This window comes from Mobula hypostoma, chromosome 2 (assembly GCF_963921235.1).
Source record: "Mobula hypostoma chromosome 2, sMobHyp1.1, whole genome shotgun sequence".
Lineage (NCBI taxonomy): Eukaryota > Metazoa > Chordata > Chondrichthyes > Myliobatiformes > Myliobatidae > Mobula > Mobula hypostoma.
This window is the reverse complement of record NC_086098.1, coordinates 105,312,152-105,335,710: the sequence shown is the minus strand read 5'-3', so window position 1 is coordinate 105,335,710 and position 23,559 is coordinate 105,312,152. Positions and strand designations below refer to the sequence as shown.

Sequence of the window (23,559 nt, the reverse complement as noted above, 5' to 3'; positions counted from 1 at the left end):
CTTGATTCATCCATGACTTACTTGTTGGATAGGCAATGAAATGAGTAAAGCAGGAAACAAGGCAATGTGACATTAGGAAGAAATTATGTTATATGCAGTGGAAAGAACATAGCAGCCAATTCATCATAACAAGTTCCCATTAACAGCAATATGAAACACACAAGATCATCTGTCCTTTAATTACATTGATGCAGGGATAAACAGTGGTCAGACCAGGGTTAACCCCCGAATAATTTTCCAGAAAGTTTTAACTGAGGACAGATTAAGATGCCAAGATGCTTGATCCAAGAAGAAAGGATCTTGGGCAGGGTGGCGTAGTCTTAGTACTGTTTAGAAATTTAAGCTCAAGTCTTTGAAGAAGGGCTACAAGCCACAACCCATTGGCTCAAAGCAGAGAGCCCAACTACTGAGTCTTAGCTGACTCTCTAACAGCATTTAGGTGTAAACATGAACTACAATAACTGGAAGAAGTGAATTGATCAATGTTGGAGAAAGGACAAAGGTTCAGACAGCTAATATTATTTATACTCCAGAAATCTTGGCAATGTTACTGTATGTCTGCTGCAAGAAACATGTAGGTTCATGACCAGTTTTATTTCATTTCTTCTTTTGGGATGTTATCTGCTTAGTAATTGTTGAAACAATTAAAATCTGTCTATAAAACTATATTCCACCACCAAGTGGTACCTCAGCTATACTACCTCTACCGTTACATCTAATTTTGAATTCCTAAGAACAACAGATCCACAGAAGCTTACTGCAGAGAAGGAGACCTTTCAACCTATGGTACAGCTATACCATCTATAGCAGGGGTGTCAAACTCATTTTAGGTCATGGGCCGGATTGGGCAAAATGCGACTTCATGCAGGCTGTATCAGTTGTGTGTGCGCGCGTGTTCCCACAGTTTTCGTAGCCTTCATTTTTTCCAACCTGCTCTCACATGTCTCAGTCTCTGCGAAAACTACAAAGTGTTTCACTTTACGAATTTCTGTTCTTATGAAGAAGATTGGTATTAACTTACAGTCTTAGGCTACAAGAAAGTTGTGATGAGAGAGAGAAAAAACAATGCTATTTTGGCTAAGATTGTTTTGGGAGCCACACCCTTTCCATTAAAAACCATTTGAAATCAAACATTAGCAGATACAAATGTAGACCTAACGAAACAAATTGTAAATGTAGCCTACACAACTGCACCTAATTTTTATTAGCCTGCTTCCAGCAATCAAACTCAGACAATGAACACAATTAGTCTCTAATTTTTATTGAAGTGATCACATTTACAATAATAGTCAGAAAAATGAATGAATCACAATATTATGACACTCAATATTTCATAATGCATTTTGCTTACATGTCGCAGTGCATCTAACAGTGTCGCTCATTTTTCACTTGCTGCTTCGACACCTGACATCTCTTGGCTTTAACCAGCCTGTCAACATCAGGGACCAGTTTCTGGGCAGTTGTAATTTTCATAATGTCATTTAGATGTCCGTGTGTCATCTGCGAGCGCAGTTTGGATTTGTTAATGTTCATTATGGAGAATGCCTGCTCACAGAGATATGTTGCCCAAACATGCAAAGGATCTTTGAGGCAAAGTTTGTCATCTTGGGGTACATCGGTCCCAGGTATTGATAGAATGAATCCAGACCCACAGTCTCAAATTTATATTTCAAAGCCGAGTTACACTGAATTTCAATTAGTTCCATTTGGAGTTCCTCCGTCACACCTGATGCCGCGTTGACGGCAAATGGCGAACAAAATAGTGAGAATTCCTTCTCAAGCTGAGTGAAAACTTGGAAACGATTCTGAAACTCACTTTTCAGCTGTGATATTTTGTCCTTGTACCTGTCCATGTTGTCATTATTCCCATGAGCGACATGCACAGACTGCAAAGAAGGGAAATGAGCTGGGTTGCTCCGAGATAATTGCATCTCCCACAGGCCTAATTTAATTTGAAAGGCACGAATGCTGTCGTAGTATTCCGTACCAAGTTTGTTGCTGCCTTGCATGTTAACATTAAGCATATTTAAGTGCTCTGTTATATCCACCAAAAATGCAAGATCATGAAGCCAGTCTGGGTCATCCAACTCTGCCACAGGCTTTCCTTTCTCGTTCATGAATAGTCCAATTTCCGCACGTAATTGAAAAAACGTTTGAGCACAACCCCCCTGCTCAACCAACGGACTTCAATGTGGTAGGGTAGGCCGTGTCCAATATTACTTTTGGACAAAAGAGTGTCAAATTGCCGATGGTTGAGTCCCTCGGCTCTAATAAAATTAACCGTTTTGATTACTACATCCATTACATTGTACATTTTCAGGCTCCTGTTACATAACGCCTCTTGGTATATAATACAATGAAAATTCCAGAATTCCTGCTCTGGATTCTCTGAACTTTCTCTTTGAGTTTCGTAACAACACCTGCCTTTTTCCCGACCATGGACGGTGCGCCATCTGTTGCCACGCTAACAGCATGACTCCAGTCAACTCCCAGTCTGTCCCAAGGCCTCGACGAGGCTGGAGAAAACATCGTTTGCCGTTGTGGTGTTTGTCATGGGCACCATCTCCACAAACTCCTCAGTGACGGTCAAAGATGCATCACCACCACGAATAAGTATTCCCAATTGAGCTACATCAGTCACATCAGTGCTCTCAATTGCTTTGATGAATTCCCCTCTGAGTATGGCTTCAACGCAGCAGCTATTTTGTTGGCAATAATATAGTTGGCCTTGACAGCTCCATCATGATTCTCTCAACTTCTGGTGAACACTGATTGCTGTTTTTTCCCGAGCTGCTTCAAGCTCTTTTACCTTTTGCGTTCTGAGTCGTCCTGCGTACTTGTCATATCCGTGTGATGTCTCATAGTGTCGCTTGACGTTGTGCTCTTTTGCCACAGCCACTTGTTGCGAGCATGTCAGACACACAGGTTTGCCGTTGATCTCACAGAAGAAAAAATGATCTTTCCAATTATCGTTAAATATCCGACCTTCGATGTCAACTTTTCTTTTCTTGGAAAGCATTTTGAACCACAGCAGCAAACAGTCCCAGCCTTGCTACAGGTGTTACTTACCTGAGTACTCTGTGTGTTTATACTGTGTCTGACAACGTAAGTGGGGCCTTAGTGGTCTTCAGTGCAGGGTGGTAGGTGCTTATGCACAGCGGGTGGTTAACTGCTGCCTATTGTACACACAAGTTGCCAGTGCAGCAGGCAGCACAGACAGCGGTGGGAGAGAGAGCGGCTGCCGTACAGATACATAATAAATGGTCGTGAGTATACTTTTTTTTCCCCCCAAATCATCCCGCAGCCGGATTGGACCCCTTCGTGGGCCGTTAGTTTGACACCCCTGATCTATAGGTTACCACAATTCAAAACTGATACTACTGCTCTGCTCTCACTTTACACCTTTGTTTACTCTGACTAAATGTGCCATTCCATATCTTTCTAGGAGAAACAGTGGTTGGCATTGTCATCCAGTTGTCATCAGAAATATTAGAAAACTTCCTGCTGTTTCACCAGCCCCAATATCCTCTGTATTATGGAATTCAGTTGCAGCATTATCACCAGGCAAGTTGGAACAATTACAAACACAGTAATAAAAAATGGATTATGCATTGTTCTTGTCAGAAGTAACTCAACGAAATCATCAATTATAGTTCTGTGTAAAATTAATTGCCAATTTCGGCAAAGTATTGCCAGTCATGAATAGTGCATTGAAAATCATAAACATGTCAATGCATTTTGTAAATTGAAAGGCAGTTTTTCTTAAAGTTAAACACTATATGCTCTGTTTTAGACTGGACACTCAAGAATTCAGCTAAGAATTATGTAATTATGTAGATAATACAAAATGCAAGCCAATCTCAAGGACACAGATTGAATTATATTCAATACATTCAAAATGATAAGTGTTTTTAATTCCAAAACCATTTTATGTGCCCAAAATTATGCTATTCCAAGATTTAAAATAGAGTAACATTTCTGTTTCAAGCACATATACTAAGCAGTTAAGTGCTGTGGAATGCATTCATTGCAATATTTATGTAATAATTGCAGTTGCTTATTCATATTATTTAAATCACTCCATTAAATATAGACAATTCAAAATTTAAGTGGCAAATTGTTTCAAAATGTTTGACATTTTCTGTAAAGTATTAACCTACTGAGAAGCTATAGTCTAAGTTTACCTTATTCTCAAAATTGCTACTAATGGCTTTCTTTTCACAGAAAGGCAAATTTCCAAAAATTATAAAAATTGAACTGTTTATGTTATTGCATAATCCATGTAAATATTCTATTACTCCAAATTTGCACAAGATTATTAAATCAACTTAGGTGCAGTTAATGGAATTTCTAACTAATATTGCAGATTCTCCTAAGGAAAGGAAAGGTACTTCGCATCCGGAGTTTCTCCGGTTAGTGGACGATTTCCCTCCACGCCTCTCTGACGTAGTGGGGAACCGTGTATGAGGCAAGTTACAGCAGTGGTTTGCCATTGCCTTGTGAAGGGTGAGTTTCCAAAGAGATCACCAGCTCGTAACCCAGCAGGATGGAAAGCATGCAGGGGAACCGGCTGGCTGGATTCGAACCCGCGACCTTTCGTAACGAAGTCTGACGCTGATGCCACTACACCATCAGCCATAGTAAAATACAGACAAAGGGCAAAAACACCTTTATTAATTATAACAAATAGATTTAGATTTTAAGGAGTGGCTAATTTTGATAATGTTTGATCTAATCAAGAGATATAACTGTTTTAAAACCTATATAAAGCAATATTTTACAATCTATTATACGAATACATCATGTCAAAAATCGCTGCCATTTTTATTCTGAATTATGATTTCATTCTGAAGCACAAATAACACCTTTCTAATTATGTAGATTGATAAAAAGGGTCCTATTTTCATTAATAATGCAAAAACTCAAGTTATTCTCTAAAGACCCAACATGTGAGTCACAAGACTCAACTAACAGAAATGATCTTACTATGATCACAAGGGATAACAGCATACCTACAAAACAAAATCTTTGCACAAGTTTCAATAGTGATTTAGATCGAATGACTGTACAAGTCCTTCAGACTAAGAGTCCAGATTGAGTTATATAGGAAAATGTGAGTTTATGACTCATTTGAGAAAGCAAAAATACATGCATCTATGATTCTCAGTGTTATGAGCGTGAGAATTATCATGTCTCCAAACTTGATTTGCAATTATTATCACATTCCACTGATGACTTTTCAGCTAGTATAACTAGTTTAAATAATAAAGGCATCCATCAGTCTTGCAAGACCATGGATCTGCGCCTAGAAAGCCTTCACTCTCCAGGGTGCAGGCCTGGACAAGGTTGTATGGAAGACCAGCAGTTTCCCATGCTGCAAGTCTCCCCTCTCCACGACACCAATGTTGTCCAAGGGAAGGGCATTAGGACCCATACAGTTTGTCGTCGCAGAGCAATGTGTGATTAAGTGCTTTGCTCAAGGACACAACACGTTCCCTCAGCTGGGGCTCGAACTCACGACCTTCAGGTCACTAGTCCAATGCCTTAATCACTTGGCCACGTGCCCACACAGTTTAAATAATATATTATTAATTAAAATAAACAGAAAACATGACTTAGATAGTAACAGCATGGAGACATTTAAAATTGCAGACTGGAGCTACAAAGGGTCATACAAACCAGAAATTACAGAGGCAGCAGAATGGAAGCCTGAAGTAGAGAAGGGAAGGGGAAAAGTAAAGAGGGCTGGTCCATAAGACATAAGATTTAGGAGCAGAAGTAGATCATTTGCCCCATCGAGTCTGCTCCACCATTCAATCATGGGCTGATCCAATTCTTCCAGTGATCCCCACTCACCTACCTTCTCCCCATACCCTTTGATGCTCTGGCTAATCATGAACCTATCTATCTCTGCCTTATTTATGACTTGCCATATTTATGACTTGCCTCCACAGCCACTCCTGGCAACAAATTCCACAGATTTACCACCCTTTGGCTAAAGTAATTTCTCTGCATCTCTGTTCTAAATGGACGTCCTTCAATCCTGAAGTCGTGCCCTCTTGTCCTAGACCCCACTACCATGGTAAATAACTTTGCCATATCTAATCTGTTCAGGCCATATCATCTGTTTCTATGAAATCCCTCCTCATTTTCCTGAACTCCAGGGAATACAGCCCAAGAGCTGCCAGACATTCTTCATATGGAAACCCTTTCATTCCTGGAATCATTCTTGTGAATCTTCTCTGAACCCTTGTTAGTATATCCTTTCTAAAATAAAGAGCCCAAAACTGCACACAATACTCCAAGTGTGATCGCATGAGTGCCTTATAGAGCCTCAACATCACATCACTGCTGTTATATCCTATACCTCTAGAAATCAATGCCAAGATTGCATTCACCCTCTTCACCGACTCAACCTGGAGGTTAACATTTAGGGTATCCTTCACAACGACTTCCAAGTCCCTTTGCATCTCTGCATTCTGAATTCTCTCCCAATCTAAATAATAGTCTGCCGTTTATTTCTGCCACCAAAGTGCATGACCATGCACTGCCCAACATTCTATTTCATTTGCCAGTTCTTTGCCCATTCCCCTAAACTATCTAAGTCTCTCTGCAGGCTCTTCATTTCCTCACTACTACCCACTCCTCCATCTACCTTTGTATCATCAGCAAATTTAGCCACAAATCCATTAATCCCATAGTCCAAATCATTGACATACATTATAAAAAGCAGCGGTCCCATACTGACCCCTGTGGAACTCCACTGGTAACTGGCAGCCAGCCAGAATAGGATCCCTTTAATTCCACTCTCTGTTTTCTGCTGATCAGCCAAAGCTCCACCCATGCTGGTAACTTCCCTGTAATTTCATGGGCCCTTATCTTCCTAAGCAGCCTTATGTGCTGCATCTTGTCAAAGGCCTTCTGAAAATCCAAGTACACCACATCTACTACATTTCCTTTGTCTACCCTGCTTGTAATTCCCTCAAAAAATTGCAGTAGGTTAGTCGGGTAGGACTTTTCTTTCAGGAAACCATGCTGGGTTTCGCCTATCTTGTCCTGTACGTCCAGATGCTCCATAATCTCATCCCAAACAATCGATTCCAACAACTTCCCAACCACTGATATCAGGCTAACAGGTCTATAGTTTCCTTTCTGCTGCCTCCCACCCTTCTTAAATAGCGGAGTAACTTGTGCAATTTTCCAGCTATCTGTTAGAATGCCAGAATCTATCCATTCTTGAAAGATCTTTGTTAATGTCTCCGCAATCTCTCCAGTTACTTCCTTCAGAACCCAAGGATGCCTTCCATCAGATACAGGAGATTTTTCCATCCTCAGACTATTAAACTTCCTGAGTATCTTCTCAGTCATAATTTTCACTGCACATACTTCACTTCCCTGACACTCTCGAACATCTGGTATACTGCAGATGTCTTCCACTGTGAAGACTGATGCAAAATATGCATTCAGTTCCTCTGTCATCTCTGCATCTCTTATTACAATATCTTCAATGACATTTTCTGTTGGTCCTATATCTACCCCCAACTCTCTTTTACCCTTTATACACTTAATAAAGCTTTTTTCTTTCATACTCATCACCAGCTTCCTTTCATAATTCATCTTTTCCTTCCTAACGACCTTCTTATTTTCCTTCTGCATGTTTTTAAGAGCTTCCCAATCATCTATCTACCCACTAGCTTTGGCTTCATAGTATGCCCTCCCTTTTGCTTTTATTTTTACTTTGGCTCTTTGACTTCACTTGTCAGCCACGGTAGTGCCCTTCTTCCATTCTAAAATTTCTTATTTAGAATATATCTGTCTTCAACTTCCCTCATTTTTTGCAGGAACTCCAGCCATTGCTGCTCTGCTGTCCTTCCTGCCAGTATTCCTTTCCAGTCAACTTTGGCTAGTTCCCCTTTCATGCATTGTAATTTCCTTTCTCCACTGAAATACCGACACATTGGATTTTAGTTTCTCCTTCTCAAATTTCAAAGTGAACTTGATCATATTGTGATCATTATTCCCTAAGGGTTCCTTAACCTTAAGCTCTCTCGTCACCTCCGGATCATTGCACAACACTCAACCTAGCACAGGCGATCCCCGAGTGGGCTCAACAACAAACTGTTATAAAAAGCCATCCCTTAGACATTCTACAAATTCTTGCTTGAGGTCCAGTACTGACCTAGCTTTTCCAATCCACTTTCATGTTAAAATCCCCAACGATTATCATGACACTGCCCTTCTGATACGCCTTTTCTATCTCCTGCTGTAATTTGTAAACAACATCCCGGCTGCTGTTTGGAAGCCTGTATACAACTGCCATTAGGATCTTTTTACCTTTGCCAATTGTTAAATGAACCCATAGACACTCTACACCTTCCAATCCTATGTCATCCCTTTCTAATGATTTAATATTATTTCTTATACATCGTGCCACACCACCCCCTCTGCCTACTAACCTGTCTTTCCAATACACCATATATCCTTGGATGCTCAGCTCCCAATGGCAGCCATCCTTTATATCCTTTAGCCAAGTTTCAGAGATGGCCATAATGTCATACTTGCCAATCTGCAGCTGAATTTCAAGATCGTCCATTTTATTTCTTATGCTGCATGCATTCAAATATAACACTTTCAGTTCACTATTTGTTGCTTTCTGTTTTAACTGCACCACACCTCTATTGCCTTGTAACTCATCCCACTGGCTGTGATTATGCCTCATCTCCTGCCTGTCCTTTCTATCTTCTCTGCTGCATGCCATCTTTGATTTATTTCTGTTTATTCCTCAGCCCTATCACTCTGTTTTCCATCTCTCTGCCAAATTAGTTTAAACCCTCCCTAACAGCTCTATTAAACCTGCCTGCTAGGATATGGGAGGGGGAGAGGGGGAGGGAGGGAGGGGGAGGGGGGAGGGGGGGGAAAGAGGCTGTAGTACAAAAAGAGAGCAAAAAAAGAAAAAACATAGGGAGATAGTGCTACAGCAAGTGCTATACCTGCCCCAACACCTCCTCCCTCGCTACCATTCAGGGCCTCAAACAGTCCTTCCAGGTGAGGCGACATTTCACCTGTGAGTCTGTCGGGGCCATCTACTGTGTCTGGTGCTCCTAGTGTGGCCTTCTGTTTATTCATGAAACCCATCGTAGATTATGAGACTGCTTCACTGAGCACCTATGACCTGTCCACCCAAAAAAGCAGGATCTCCCAGTGGCCACCCATTTTAATTCCACTTCATATTCCCATTCCAACATGTCAGTCCATAAACTCCTTCAATGTTGCAATGAGGCCACACTCAGGTTGATGGAGCAACACCTTATATTCTATCTGGGTAGCCTCCAACCTGATGGCATGAACATTGATTTCTCAAACTTCTGATTCCCATTTCCCTCTCTCACCTTGTCTCCTTATCTGCCCATCAATACCCTGTATTGTTCATCCTCCATTCCTTTCTTCCATGCCCTTGTGTCCTCTCCTATCAGATTCCCCCTTCTCCAGCCCTTTGTTTCTTTCACCGATCAACTTCCCAACTCTTGATTTCACACCTCCCTCAACCATTTCACCTATCACCTTGTTTCTTCCTCCCTTCTCTCCACCTTCTTACTCTGACTCATCATTTTTTCTCCAGTCCTGATGAAAGGTCTCGCCTGAAACGTCAACTGTTTAGTCTTTTCCACAGATGCTGCCTGGCCTGCTGAGTTCCTTCAGCATTTTGTGTACATTGCTTGGATCTCCAGCATTTGCAGATTTTCTCTTGATGTGAGGGTGTACATGGGTTCACTGTCCATTCAGAAAGCTTATGACAGTGGTGAAGAAGCTGTTCCTAAGACATTGATTGTGTGTCTTCAGGATTCTGTAACCTCCCCCTTGATGGTAGCAGTAAGAAGATGGTATGTCCTGGGTGATGGGAGTCCTTAATAACAGATGCCACCTTTCTGAGGCATCTCCTTTTGAAGATGACCTCGTTGTGGGGAGGCTAGTGTTGGCTGAGTTTGCAGCTTTTTCCAACCTTGTGAAGTGGCCCCTTCATATCAGTCAGTGATGCGTACCAAGTCTCCCCAAGCTCCTATTAAAATATAGCTACTGATGTATCTTCTTTGTAATTGCATCAATATTTTGAGCCCAGGATAGACCTTCAGAAATGTTAACATCCCGGAACTTGAAACTGTTCACCTTTTCCACTGCTGATCCCCCTACTTACAAACCCAAATAATAATGTATTTTAGTTTATTACACCTTTAAGGTTTTACAGACATGAACATCTGTTCATGCACATTATAGTCTATTGTCATTCATTATTCATCCTTCAAGTGTGTATCTTTCTGAACCTTTCTACCCATTTCAGATACAGAATGTCAACAGAAGCCAGTATTTATCATCATCCGCATTTTTAGTACTGCTTGCATTAAGAATGCTCCTTTCTCTAGCTGCTTATGAAAAATGGACAAAAGGCAATCCATTACCTTCCTGCTAACAAACCAATGTAATATCCACACAAGGATTTTCACCTTATATTCTCTTAAGCAATCTCTTTAATGATGTTTTGTTGAATGGCTGTTGCAAACTGCCATGTATATATCTGCACCAAGTATATAACCACCCTCAATTTTCTCTACAAAAAATTCAGTCACTAGTTGGGAATAAGCCTTTTAAAAGCTCTATGCCCTTTAAAATACTGAAAATAAAAGTAATTTTTGCAAGTACCAGCTATATTCTAAAGGAGCTGTTTTGGGGGTCTTTGGATTTGAAAGACTATTCGTGGGAGCCTTTTAATAATATTTAATCATTATTATTTAATATTTTGAATAATTTAATCACAGGATGCAACTGCTTCTCAGAAACTGATATTCTCCAACAATGATATGCCAAGAAACACACTAGCCATTTTGGTCAAAAGTAAGTCCAATAACTGCACAGCAATGGAAATATTGTTAATCAGACTTGGTGCTGCTGGCTGAGGTATAATATCATGAAAACAGGGCAAACTACCTTACACGTTTTCATCTAATGCACAGCACTTTCACGTTTCTACCAATAATGCACCACTAAAACAAAGCACATCAATAGTTAAAAATCTTACACATTATTTCTGTTTAGTCTTTTCTTCCCTTTCTCTTCTCTTTTCCATATTAGCATATCCTACTACTAAACATACCCTGCGCTCTCATGTTTAAAATAATTAATGCAATTTTTGTTTTGAGTCTCTCATCACCTTTTCACATTGATCATTCTTAATGAGCATTTAGGAGTGATGGCAGCCATTTTACAGAGGCTGGGGTTGGGTTTTTAAATATTTTTAAAAAATAGTACCAGGGTGACCCAGAGGTTAATCCAAGCATCTTAAACTGCCTGCAAGTATCAGTAATCAAGGAAAAGTTATGTCAGTTTTAAAAAGGTTTTCTTTGTACCTATGAAACAGCATTCAAAATGCAGAAGGGGATTACTTATGTTTTATTTTTATATTTATATATAATATATATATATATAAAACTGTTTGAGTTGATGAAGGATAAAATAAGCATCGTAAGAAATTAGTGGCTGAGTAGAAGGAATACTAGTTAATATATGTCCAGCACTTTTATTTCCAAAAGTCTTCAAATTAGCCATGGTACTCATCTGAATATATATTGCAATAAAACTAGAAAGTAGAAATGTCAACAGAGGACATGATGAGAGAATAGAAATGAGCTTGGGAAGGCCATTAAAAAAAAACAGACACAAGTTTCCAGCACTATACACACGGTCTGCTATTCTTTCATATTACTTGATGTGATCAATGGTAAACCACAAACAGTAAACCAATAGAGCCGATGTTCGTGCACATACAGTATATAGATATACATTTAAGAGCTTTCAGTAATAAATCAGTGACAACCAGGAAAGACTGGGTGACAACCGCGAAAAGAGTGGTGACGACTGGAGAGTCAGTGACAGCCCAGAGAGACGGCAACCAGGGCAGAACGGGCTGGCAACCCAATCTGCGTCCTCTGAGAGGAGGACCCCCACAAAAGCTACAAAGAATCTAAGGAAAAGATACCCCCAGGGGTGCCTGAGAGGGGGAAAGGATGAGCACCCCAGTCGGATGGACACAACGACATCAGACCCAGGCAATGAACAAATGACGATGAGGAAGCGGTGCGCATGTGGCAAAATCTGCAAGAACGATCGCGGCTTGAAGATCCACCAAGCGAGGATGAAGTGTTTGGCGGGAGCAGGAGCAGGAGCAGCACAATGCGCAGGTGTCCAACCTGGTGAGACGAAGGAGAGGCGAGGCCTGGAGTCACCCCATAGTGCCCAGAACCTCCAAGTGTTGCAAACTAATCCCTCGAACATGAGGTCTAACATGAGGCGGATCAAATGGCCTGCAGCTAACATGACTTCACTGTGGAAGCAGTTTGATGAAGATGTTAACCAAATTCTGGAGGCAACGGCGAAGGGAGGGGTTGATAGAAAGCTACAAGCCATGACAACAATTATTGTTAGTCCCAGTGGAGGTTGGTTGTAGGGGATTCCTAGCCCGTTCTTTAGTTAGAGCCTTCAGCATTTTGGGCATCGAGGGAGAGAGGAAGAGGAGAGCCATCCACAGTACCACCGATGCGGCAGAGAGCGCCTCAAGATGGCTGTGGCTCAAAAGAGGGGAGCCATGGAGTCATAGGTAGCTAGCCATCTGGACACAAGCTGGGGTCTGATCAGCCCCGGCTGGGTCACCTGGAGGAGGTTGTATGATGTTGAAAGACCCGAAACACCCGATGATTCCAGGAACATTACTGAAGATGAGTCCAGAAGCATCAACAGATGTATGTACACAGCGGTTTGGAACACTAGAGCTCCAAAAGTTTACTTGACAGATCTTGAAAGCCAGGATTCTCCCTACTGACCTTCACCTTGAAATACTACTATCATGTCAGAATATCCTAAAACCCTGCAATTAAGGCCTCCCTCATTTTTCTACCAATGCAATGCTGGATCTTGGAAGAGCATGCCAATCTGTGTTATTTTTCAGTATTTTCTTTCAAAAGGTCCAACTAAGCCGTAGGTATTTCATTATTCTATACAAAAAGAATCATTTATGGCTGCCACAACATTATAGCGCAGAACAAACTGTGATAAAATGATAATGTACTTAAGCATTTTCAATCCTTAAGCAGATTTGAAGGCAAAGTTGAAGGTCTGCCTTCCACTAATAACATGAAGTCCTTCCTCAATTAACAGTGCAGATTAGCAGACTAACAATCCAGAGGTGCAAATTCACTTCCACCATTGCAATTGTGGGTTTTAAGTTCAGACTTTTTTTTTAAAATTTGAGCATTTTGAAAAAATCAACTAATTGCTAATAACAACAAAATTACCGAATTATAATAAAAACCTTTACTTTGGCCCATCTGAGACTACAGACCTGCACCGTACAATTGATTCTTAATTATCTTTTGAAGAAACTCTTAGTTGTACAATAACCACTATATTAAATCAGAAAAAGTATAAAATCAGATTACTAGCAATAAATTAGGCTTTGAGTTCAGATTAAGTAAAGTAGCTCCAGCTCAATTTTGCAATGTGCTCTTCACAAATATCTGTGGGTAATATCTAAATGACAGAACAGTCCCAGAGACCAGTCAAGCAGCAGCTTTTACAAAATCATACTTTATGGACAATGTGGCACACTCCACTACCACAATCCCTGAGGGGACTGTGCTCCACCAGCAGGCCAAAGTATGTGGGAGGGAGAGAGTAATTTTGAGAGTTCATTGAGCTTATTCATTTTCATGACATGAGGAAAATCTTCTCTCAATTACCATCCTCCCTCAGCTGATAAATCAATGCTATTCTGTGTTCAAAAGGATTGAACGCTGCAAGCACACAGAGTTTATTAGAGTTGAGGGGACTTCTATTGGCTTGGTAGCATTACCACTGACCAAGTTAGCCAAGTTCTAAAGGACAAAGTTACCAGACTGAATCCACAGCAACTGAAGCTACATGACCTAGTTGTCTCTAAACCACCTGCTATAAATATATATGCCCATGACAGTCCCGGATGAAGTAATCTGCATCATCCACAAAGACTTCCCTTCATAACAAGAACACTAATTAGCATGTCTTATATCACTACCATTGTGCTAAGTCATAGACACAGTGCAGATCAGGCAGCTTAAAACAGAATATCCACAAGGTTTGTGGACCATCAACACCACCATAAATGGACACCACCATAATCTGCATTTTCAAAGCCTAGCATATCCTTAATTCTAAAGGTAAACACAAGAATGCATGACAGAAGCAATGACAGGACTTCCTAAAGGAAAGCAGGTCGCAATGAAAATGATACAACATTAATACATGCGTCCTAAAAAGGGAAAACACCATGCAATAAATAAAGCAGAATAATCCCATAAAGCCCAATATCCTCACAGATCAAATCAAAGCTCTGCAGTCTTGGCAATTTAGATATGAATGGTGGTGTACAGTTAAAATAACTATCAGATGGACGGAGCTCTAAGAACATATACAGTGAATATAAAGCATTATATCCCGCTTGAAGGTTTTCCTATTTTATTATTTTACAACATTGAATCACAGTGGAATTAAACTGGCTTTTTTTGAGACTGAAAATATTATTTCATGTCAAAGTGAAAACAGATCTCTACAAAGTGATCTAAATTAATTACAAATATAAAACACAGAGCAACTGATTGCATAATTACTCACCCCATTCAAGTCAGTATTTAGATGCACGTTTGGCAGCAACGGCAGCCCTGAGTTTGTAAGGATAGGTCTCTATCAGCTTTGCACATCTGGACACTGCAGCTTTGCCCCATTCTTCTTTGCAAAACTGTTCAAGCTCTGTCAGATTGCATGGGATTGTGAGTGAACAGCCCTATTTAAGTCCAGCAAAAAATTCTCAATTGGATTGAGGGCAGGGCTCTGACTTGGCCACTCCAGGACATTACTTCTGTCGTTTTAAAGCCATTCTTGTGTAGCTTTGGCTTTATCCTTGGGGTCATTGTCTTGCTGGAAAACAAATCTTTTCCCAAGTCGCAGTTCCCTTGCGGATTGCATCAAGTTTTCCTCCAGGATTTCCTGTACTTTGCTGCATTCATTTTACCCTCTACCTTTACAATTCTTCCAGGGCCTTCTACACTGAAGATCTCCACAGCATGATGCAACCACCACCAGGTTTCATAGTAGGGATGGTGTGTTTTTGATGATATTCGGTGTTTGGCTTATGCCAAACATAGCATTTAGTCTGATGGCCAAAATGTTCAATTTTGGTTTCATCAGACCATAGAACATTTCAGCTGACTTCAGTCTCCCACGTGCCTTCTGGCAAACTCTAGCCAAGATTTCATGTGAGTTTTTTTCAACAGTGGCTTTCTCTTCACCACTCTCCCATAAAGCTGCGACTGGTGAAGCACCTGGGCAACAATTGTTGTATGCGCAGTCTCTCCCATGTCAGCCACTGAAGCTTGTAACTCCTCCAGAGTTGTCATACGTCTTTTGGTGGCCTCCCTCACTAGTCCCCTTCTTCCACAGTCACTCAGTTTTTGAGGACAGCCTGCTCTTGGCAGGTTCACAATTGTGCTATATCCTTTCCATTTCTTGATGATTGATTTCACTGTACTCCAAGAGATATGGAGTGACTTGGAAATTTCCTTGCATCCATCTCCTGACTTGTGCTTTACAATACCTTTTTGTGGAGTTGTTTGGAGTGTTCTTTTGTCTTCATAGCGTAGTTTTTGCCAGGATACTGAGTCAACAGCAGTTGGACTTTCCAGATACAGCTGAAACACCTTGACTCCAAAATCTCCAAAAACGGATTTCCATTTAACTAATTATGTGACTTCTAAAACCAACTGGCTGCACCAGTGATGATTTGGTGTGTCATCTAAAAGGGGATGAATACTTATACAATCAATTATTTTGTGTTTTATATTTGTAATTAATTTAGGTCACTTTGCAGAGATCTATTTTCACTTTGACAGGAAAGAATTTTTCTGTTGATAATGGTCAAAAGAAAACAAATTAAATCCATTGTTATTCAATTTTGTAAAACATTGGGGGGCAGTGAGTACTTTTTATAGGCACTGCATAACGATAAAGTGATAGTATGGTAAATGATGTCTTGGACTATAAGAAACGGCAGAATGTTGTGGATACAACTTAGTACATCATGTAAACCTGCAGAAGCTAGAAATCCAAGCATACACACAAAATACTGGAGGAACTCAGCAGACCAGGCATCATCTATGAAGAAGAGTAGTACAGTCAACATATCGGTCTGAGACCCTTCAGCAGGACTGGAGAAAAAAGATGAGGAGTTAAGAGTTAGATGGGAGGGGAAGGGGTGAAATAAAGAACTGGGAAGTTGATTGGTGAATGAGATACAGGGCTGGAGAAGGGAGAATTTAATAGGAGAGAACAGAGGCCATGGAAAAAAGAAAAACAGAGAGGAGTACCAGAGGGAGGCGATGGGCAGGCAAGAAGATATGGTGAGAGAGGGAATAGAGAAGGGGGAGGGCAGTACAGAAGTTCGAGAAGTTCTGTGTTAACTCTGTCTACACTTCTCACTGTGTAAGTAAAGCAACCAGCATAATCAAAGACCCCACCCATCCTAGACATTCTCTCTTCTCTCCCATTTGGTGGAAGGTACAAAAGCCAGAAAGCACCTTGCAGCAGGCTTAAGAACAACCTCTACCTTGCTGTTATAGGACTACTGTATGGTTCCCTAGTACTCTAGGCCTCACAATTTATCCCATTATGATCTGGCATTTTATTGTCAACATGTACAATGCTTTCTCTACAGCTGTTATACTTTACTCAGCATTCTGTTACTGCTTTACATCTCAAAGCACAGAACTGTTCTACATGAACAGTATGCTCGACATGCTTTTCACTGTACCTCAATGCTAAGGCCAACAAGTGCTAAAGTCATAACTGAAGTATTCACAGTTGGCCAAAAGTGCAAAGTTGATGAAGCATCTCAACAAATACTCTGGGCTACAAAAACAGATACAAGTTAGAGTACTGAGTGACAAGTAATCCTGACACCTCAAAGCCTTTCAATTTTGTAAAAAGCATGTTAAGAAATGTGATGAATATTCAGCTCCAACAACACTAGATACTGACACCAGCCACAACAAAGCAGCTCATGAGACTGGTACCCCATCCACAATGCTGAACAGAGATTGGTCCTGATCTTTCTGGCATTGTCTCAGAACACTGAAGTGTTGCAAATGTTACTCCACTCTTTAACAAGGGAGGAAGACAAAAGAAAGGAAATTTTAGGCCAATTAGCCTAACCTCAGTGTTTGGAAAAGTGTTGGAGTCTACTGTAAAGGATGAGGTTTCAGGGTACTTGGAGACTAACGATAAAATAAGTCAAAGTCAGCATGGTTTCGGTAAAGGCAAATTTTGCCTGACAAATCTGGTAAGAATTCTTTGAGGAAGTAACAAGCAGGGTGGACAAAGGAGATTAGATTTTCGGAAGGCATTTGATAAGGTGCCTCACTATGGTGTTACAGGAAAGATACTGGCATGGATAGAGGAATTGCTGACAGGTAGGAGGCAGGAGGTAGGAATAAAGGGGGTCTTTTCCATTGGCTGCCAGTGACTAGTGGTGTTCCTCGGGGGTCAGTATTGGGACCGCTACTTTTCACATAGTTGTCAATGATTTGGATAATGGAATTGATGGTTTTGTTGCAAAGTTTGTGGATGATACGGAGATAGGTGGAGAGAGAGAGAGTGCTGAGGAAGCAATGCTATTGCAGCAGTACAGACAAAATGGAAGTATGAGCAAAAGAAGTGGCAGATGGAATACAGTGTTGGGAATATGTGATAATATATTTTGGCAAAAGGAACAATAGTGCAGGCTATTATCTAAATGGGGGGAAGATTCAAACAACAGAGGTGCAGAGGGACTTGGGCCTCATGCAAGGTTCCCAGAAGGTTAATTTACAGGTTGAGTGTGGTAAAGAAGAGAAATGCAATGCTGGCATTTATTTCAAGGGGAATAGAATATAAAAGCAAGAAAACAAAGCTGAGGCTTTATAAAAGACTAGTCAGGATGCACTTGAGAGCACTGTCCACAGTTTTGGGTCCCATACCTCAGGAAGGATGTGTTGTCATTGGAGAGAGTCCAGAAGAGGTTCACTACTATATTCTGGGAATGAAGCAGTTAACATATGAGAAGCATTTGGCAGCTTTGGGCCTGTACTCACTGGAATTTAGAAGAAAGTAGGGGAATCTCATTGAAAGCTACCGAATGTTGAAAGTTTTTGGATTCCAGACTCAAAGCTCTACGCTTCTTTTTGGATTCCAGACTCAAAGATCTACACTTCTTTTTGGATTCCAGACCTAATCAGCTCCCCTCTACCACCACTCTGCTCCGTCTAGCGGAATTAGTCCTTACTCTGAATAATTTCTCCTTTGGCTCCTCCCACTTCCTCCAAACTAAAGGTGTAGCTATGGGCACCCATATGGGTCCTAGCTATGCCTGCCTTTTTGTTGGGTTTGTGGAACAATCTATGTTCCGTGCCTATTCTGGTATCTGTCCCCCACTTATCCTTCGCTACATCGACGACTGCATTGGCGCTGCTTCCTGCACGCATGCAGAGCTCGTTGACTTTATTAACTTTGCCTCCAACTTTCACCCTGCCCTCAAGTTTACCTGGTCCATTTCCGACACCTCTCTCCCCTTTCTAGATCTTTCTGTCTCTGTCTCTGGAGACAGCTTATCCACTGATGTCTACTATAAGCCTACTGACTCTCACAGCTATCTGGACTATTCCTCTTTTCACCCTGTCTCTTGCAAAAACGCCATCCCCTTCTCGCAATTCCTCTGTCTCCGCCGCATCTGCTCTCAGGATGAGGCTTTTCATTCTAGGACGAGGGAGATGTCTTCCTTTTTTAAAGAAAGGGGCTTCCCTTCCTCCACCATCAACTCTGCTCTTAAACGCATCTCCCCCATTTCACGTACATCTGCTCTCACTCCATCCTCCCGCCACCCCACTAGGAATAGGGTTCCCCTGGTCCTCACCTATCACCCCACCAGCCTCCGGGTCCAACATATTATTCTCCGTAACTTCCGCCACCTCCAATGGGATCCCACCACTAAGCACATCTTTCCCTCCCCACCGCCTCTCTCTGCATTCCGCAGGGATCGCTCCCTACGCGACTCCCTTGTCCATTCGTCCCCCGCATCCCTCCCCACTGATCTCCATCCTGGCACTTATCCGTGTAAGCGGAACAAGTGCTACACATGCCCTTACACTTCCTCCCTTACCACCATTCAGGGCCCCAAACAGTCCTTCCAGGTGAGGCGACACTTCACCTGTGAGTCGGCTGGGGTGATATACTGCGTCCGGTGATCCCGATGTGGCCTTTTATATATTGGCGAGACCCGACGCAGACTGGGAGACCGCTTTGCTGAACACCTACGCTCTGTCCACCAGCGAAAGCAGGATCTCCCAGTGGCCACACATTTTAATTCCACATCCCATTCCCATTCTGACATGTCTATCCACGGCCTCCTCTAAAGATGAAGCCACACTCAGGTTGGAGGAACAACACCTTATATTCTGTCTGGGTAGCCTCCAACCTGATGGCATGAACATCGAATTCTCTAACTTCCGCTAATGCCCCACCTCCCCCTCGTACCCCATCTGTTACTTATTTTTATACACACATTCTTTCTCTCACTCTCCTTTTTCTCCCTCTGTCCCTCTGAATATACCCCTTGCCCATCCTCTGGGTCCCCCCCCCGTCTTTCTTCCCGAACCTCCTGTCCCATGATCCTCTCGTATCCCTTTTGCCTATCACCAGTCCAGCTCTTGGCTCCATCCCACCCCCTCCTGTCTTCTCCTATCATTTTGGATCTCCCCCTCCCCCTCCAACTTTCAAATCCCTTAGTCACTCTTCCTTCAGTTAGTCCTGACGAAGGGACTCGGCTGAAACGTCGACTGCACCTCTTCCTAGAGATGCTGCCTGGCCTGCTGCGTTCACCAGCAACTTTTATGTGTGTTGCTTGAATTTCCAGCATCTGCGGAATTCCTGTTGTTTGAATGTTGAAAGGACTAGATTGGGTGGATGTGGAGAGAATGTTTCCCATAGTAGGGGTATCTAGAACTAGAGGGCATTGGTTCAAAATTGAGGGATGACCTTTTAGAATAGACACAAGGAGGAATTTATTTTAGCCAGAGACTAGTAAATCTGTGGAATGCTCTGCCACAGACTGCGGTGGACGCTAGGTCCGTGGGTACACCTAAGGTGGAAGTTGAGTTTCCTGATTAGTCAGGGCATCAAAGGATATAGCGAGAAGGCAGGTGTATAAGGTTGAGTGGGATCCAGGATAGGCCATGATGGAATGGTGAGCAGACTCAATGGGCTGAATGGCCTAATTCTGCTCTTATGTCTTATGGCCTTGCTGTCTCCATTCTCTCCACCACCGGATATACAGTGGCTGAAATCTACATTTACACCTTGTACTGCAGTTACACCCCCACCTCAAACTCACATCTATCAAGGTGGCAAAAGACTAAAGGTGCCTGGGAGCAACAACATTTGCAGGGTTTCCTAAATGTCACCGCACCATCCTAACTAAGAAATACACTCAGTGGCCACTTTATTAGGCACGCCAGTACACCTTCTCATTAATCCAAATAACTAATCAGCTAATCGTATGGCATGCAAATCAATGCATAAAATTATGCAAACCTGGTCAGGAGAAGGGGTTCCAAATCTTTTCATGCCGTAGATTAATACCATTAAGCAAGGGGTCCATGGACACAAGGTTGGGAACCCCTAGTCAAGAGGTTCAGTTGTTCAGATCCAAACAACAGAATGGGGAACACATGTGAACTAAGTGACTTTGACCATAAAATGATCGTTGCTCCTGTCAGGGTGGTTTGAGTATCTCAGAAACTGCTGGATTTTCACACACAGCAGTCTCTAGAGTTTACAGAGAATGGTACAAAAATCCCCAAAAGAAACATTCGGTGAACAGTAGTTCTATGGGCAAAAATGCCTTGTTAATGGGAGAGGTCATAGGAGAATAGGCAAACTGGTTCAAGCTGACAGGAAGTTGACAGTAACTCAAATAACCAAATTTTACAACAGCAGTCTCCAGAGGAGCATCTCTGAATGCACAATACGTTGAACTTTGAGATGGATGGACTACAGGAGCAGAAGACCACACCAGTTTCAATCCTGTACCTAATAAAGTGGCCACTGAATATGACTGCTTGATCCTCACCAATGAATCTACATCACGCAACTCACCACTTAATATCTCTGCGAAAACATTGCCAACAAAGACACTGAAGCAGTTCTTTTTCAACAGCCCTGAGGGATGGCAATGCGTGGTAACCTTGCTAGAGACATCCACATTACAAAAATATGGAAAATAATCACAATACCCATCAAATGCAAAATTTCTGACCAAGAATGTATTTCATCTGTTATTTTTTCAAAAAATATATAATAGTTTACCAGTTAATATAAATATATATTCTTCCCTTTCCTTGGTCAAACTACAATTTATCCTTCTGACATTTTCTCCCTAGAGGGACTTAGCTAAAAAATTGAAAAATAGATAACAGGCTTGTTGGCATACAAACACAACCTTAACCTTCCATAGATTGGTAACTTTTAAAGAAAGAGATCAAAATTGGCATACTCTTACTCAGCTTTTCTAATAAATATATTTCAGGAATATTACAATCAAATTGGCAGATCCAATTTTCCCAGTTTTGAGGAAAAAGAGTGTTACAATTAATATAGTTTAATGAATGGAATATCCTCAATTTCCAATGAACTACAGTAAAAGTAAAAAAGAAAATTAATTCATCATCTCATACACATTATTTCAGTCATGGTCATATGGAAAAATTTCACAAAAACCAGTAACACAAATGAACAACTTTTGTTACAAGTTACCATGGCTGAGCAATAATTGAGAAACCTTCCCCATAAGTATATGGTTGTGTATAGTTTTAGGATCAGACTTAATGTTCCCAGAAATAAATGCATAATGATAACAGTAATTAACATTATCAAGAAAAATCAAAATGAAACAAACTTTAGAATCAGTTCTGATCTGATTATTTCTGTCTTTGCCAAAGATGTCTGACTGTTTTTAGTTTAAACACAAGTATTTATATGTTGGAATGTTACCATCAATAGGAAGATTTTTCAATTTACCAAAATGCACTAAAAACATACCTATTATTATAATAAAAACAGAACACCAGTATCACCATCTTCGATAACGCTGAATTGGGCAAAGGTTAGAATTAAAGCCAAAGCTTTGGAACAAAGTTCCAGATTTTATAAAATAGGTTTTACCAATAGGTATAAATGGTTGTTTTATATTTATATTTGAACTCAATTTCTTCTAATTATATCTGTGAGTTACAGTGTGACAATATTAAATTATCAATGGCATGAGCTACAATTTCCCCTCTCTGGTGTAGGACTTGGCTAATAATGACAAGTATAAAATACATTCTTGCATATGAAACTAACTCAATGTACCCCAGCTTCACAATCAGAACCAAAAATAATGTAAGAACAGGGAAGGAGAACAACAGTGGACGGTGTAGATTTTTGAGAGATTGCACTCACAAGTTCAACAGCAACCTATCAACTGTGCTGAAATTTAGCAGGCATACAAAACTTGCAAATTATCAAAGCTTAGAATTAAATTATGCCACCTTTCTTTGATAAAAACGATGGTAAATTTAGTAAATGATCATTTCCACTGATTAAGGTAACAATCATTGATGCCCTTCATTGATGGAAACATATTCAAAAGGTGATAGGAAATAATCACTTAGATCCCTGAGGAATCATCTACATTGGTCAGAGATGCTAGGATTAAATCCTTAGAGCAAAGGAGGTGAATGGGAAATTTGAAAGTGGCATGTAAGATTATGATATATAAATAAAAGATGCTCCCATTAGCTGATGGTACATGGAGTAGGAAATATAGCTTCAAAGTTTTGGGCAGCAGATATTGATAACGTGGGATGAATGATGTTAAGAAGAAAAAAATTTTCACTAGTAATAATAACCTGAACCTCTTATAAGTGGATCTAATTGGATATGATCAATAATTTAAAAATCTCAAATTGTATGGGGATTTGAGGAAATCAACTTGGAGAGCTATGGAAACAGATCAGGGAATGGAACTTACTGGTTGCTCTACAGAGATTGGCATGGAATCATGAGGTGAACACCTTCTGCTATTCTGAAATGACCCATTACTTAACATTCCAGTACCATACGTTCAGATGCAACATATCTAAACTGTACATGATCTGACTAATATTTCTCCTGTGTAATGCTCTTGATTTCAGGAAATGTCAACCAGATCAGACTCTGCTTCTACACTCCACCTGGTTCAGTTGTGAAGTTTCTATGGTTAGATAAAATATTACACTTCACACCAGGCCTACCCAGGGAGAAGTGACACAATGTGTTGACTAACTGACCACAGTCAGGACATCATAGCATGGAAATAAATTGATAACTAGGAAATAAATCGGATTTGATCTGTGTGCTGGGGAAGTTAGGCAC

At 41.0% G+C, this 23,559-nt stretch overlaps 1 protein-coding gene across 1 annotated transcript in view; it reads right to left on the bottom strand.

The window, feature by feature from the left end:
• The window catches only part of bckdhb (branched chain keto acid dehydrogenase E1 subunit beta), a 254,524-nt gene that overhangs the window by 58,328 nt on the left and 172,637 nt on the right, over positions 1–23,559 (bottom strand). The gene's annotated exons all lie outside the window — the stretch shown is intronic.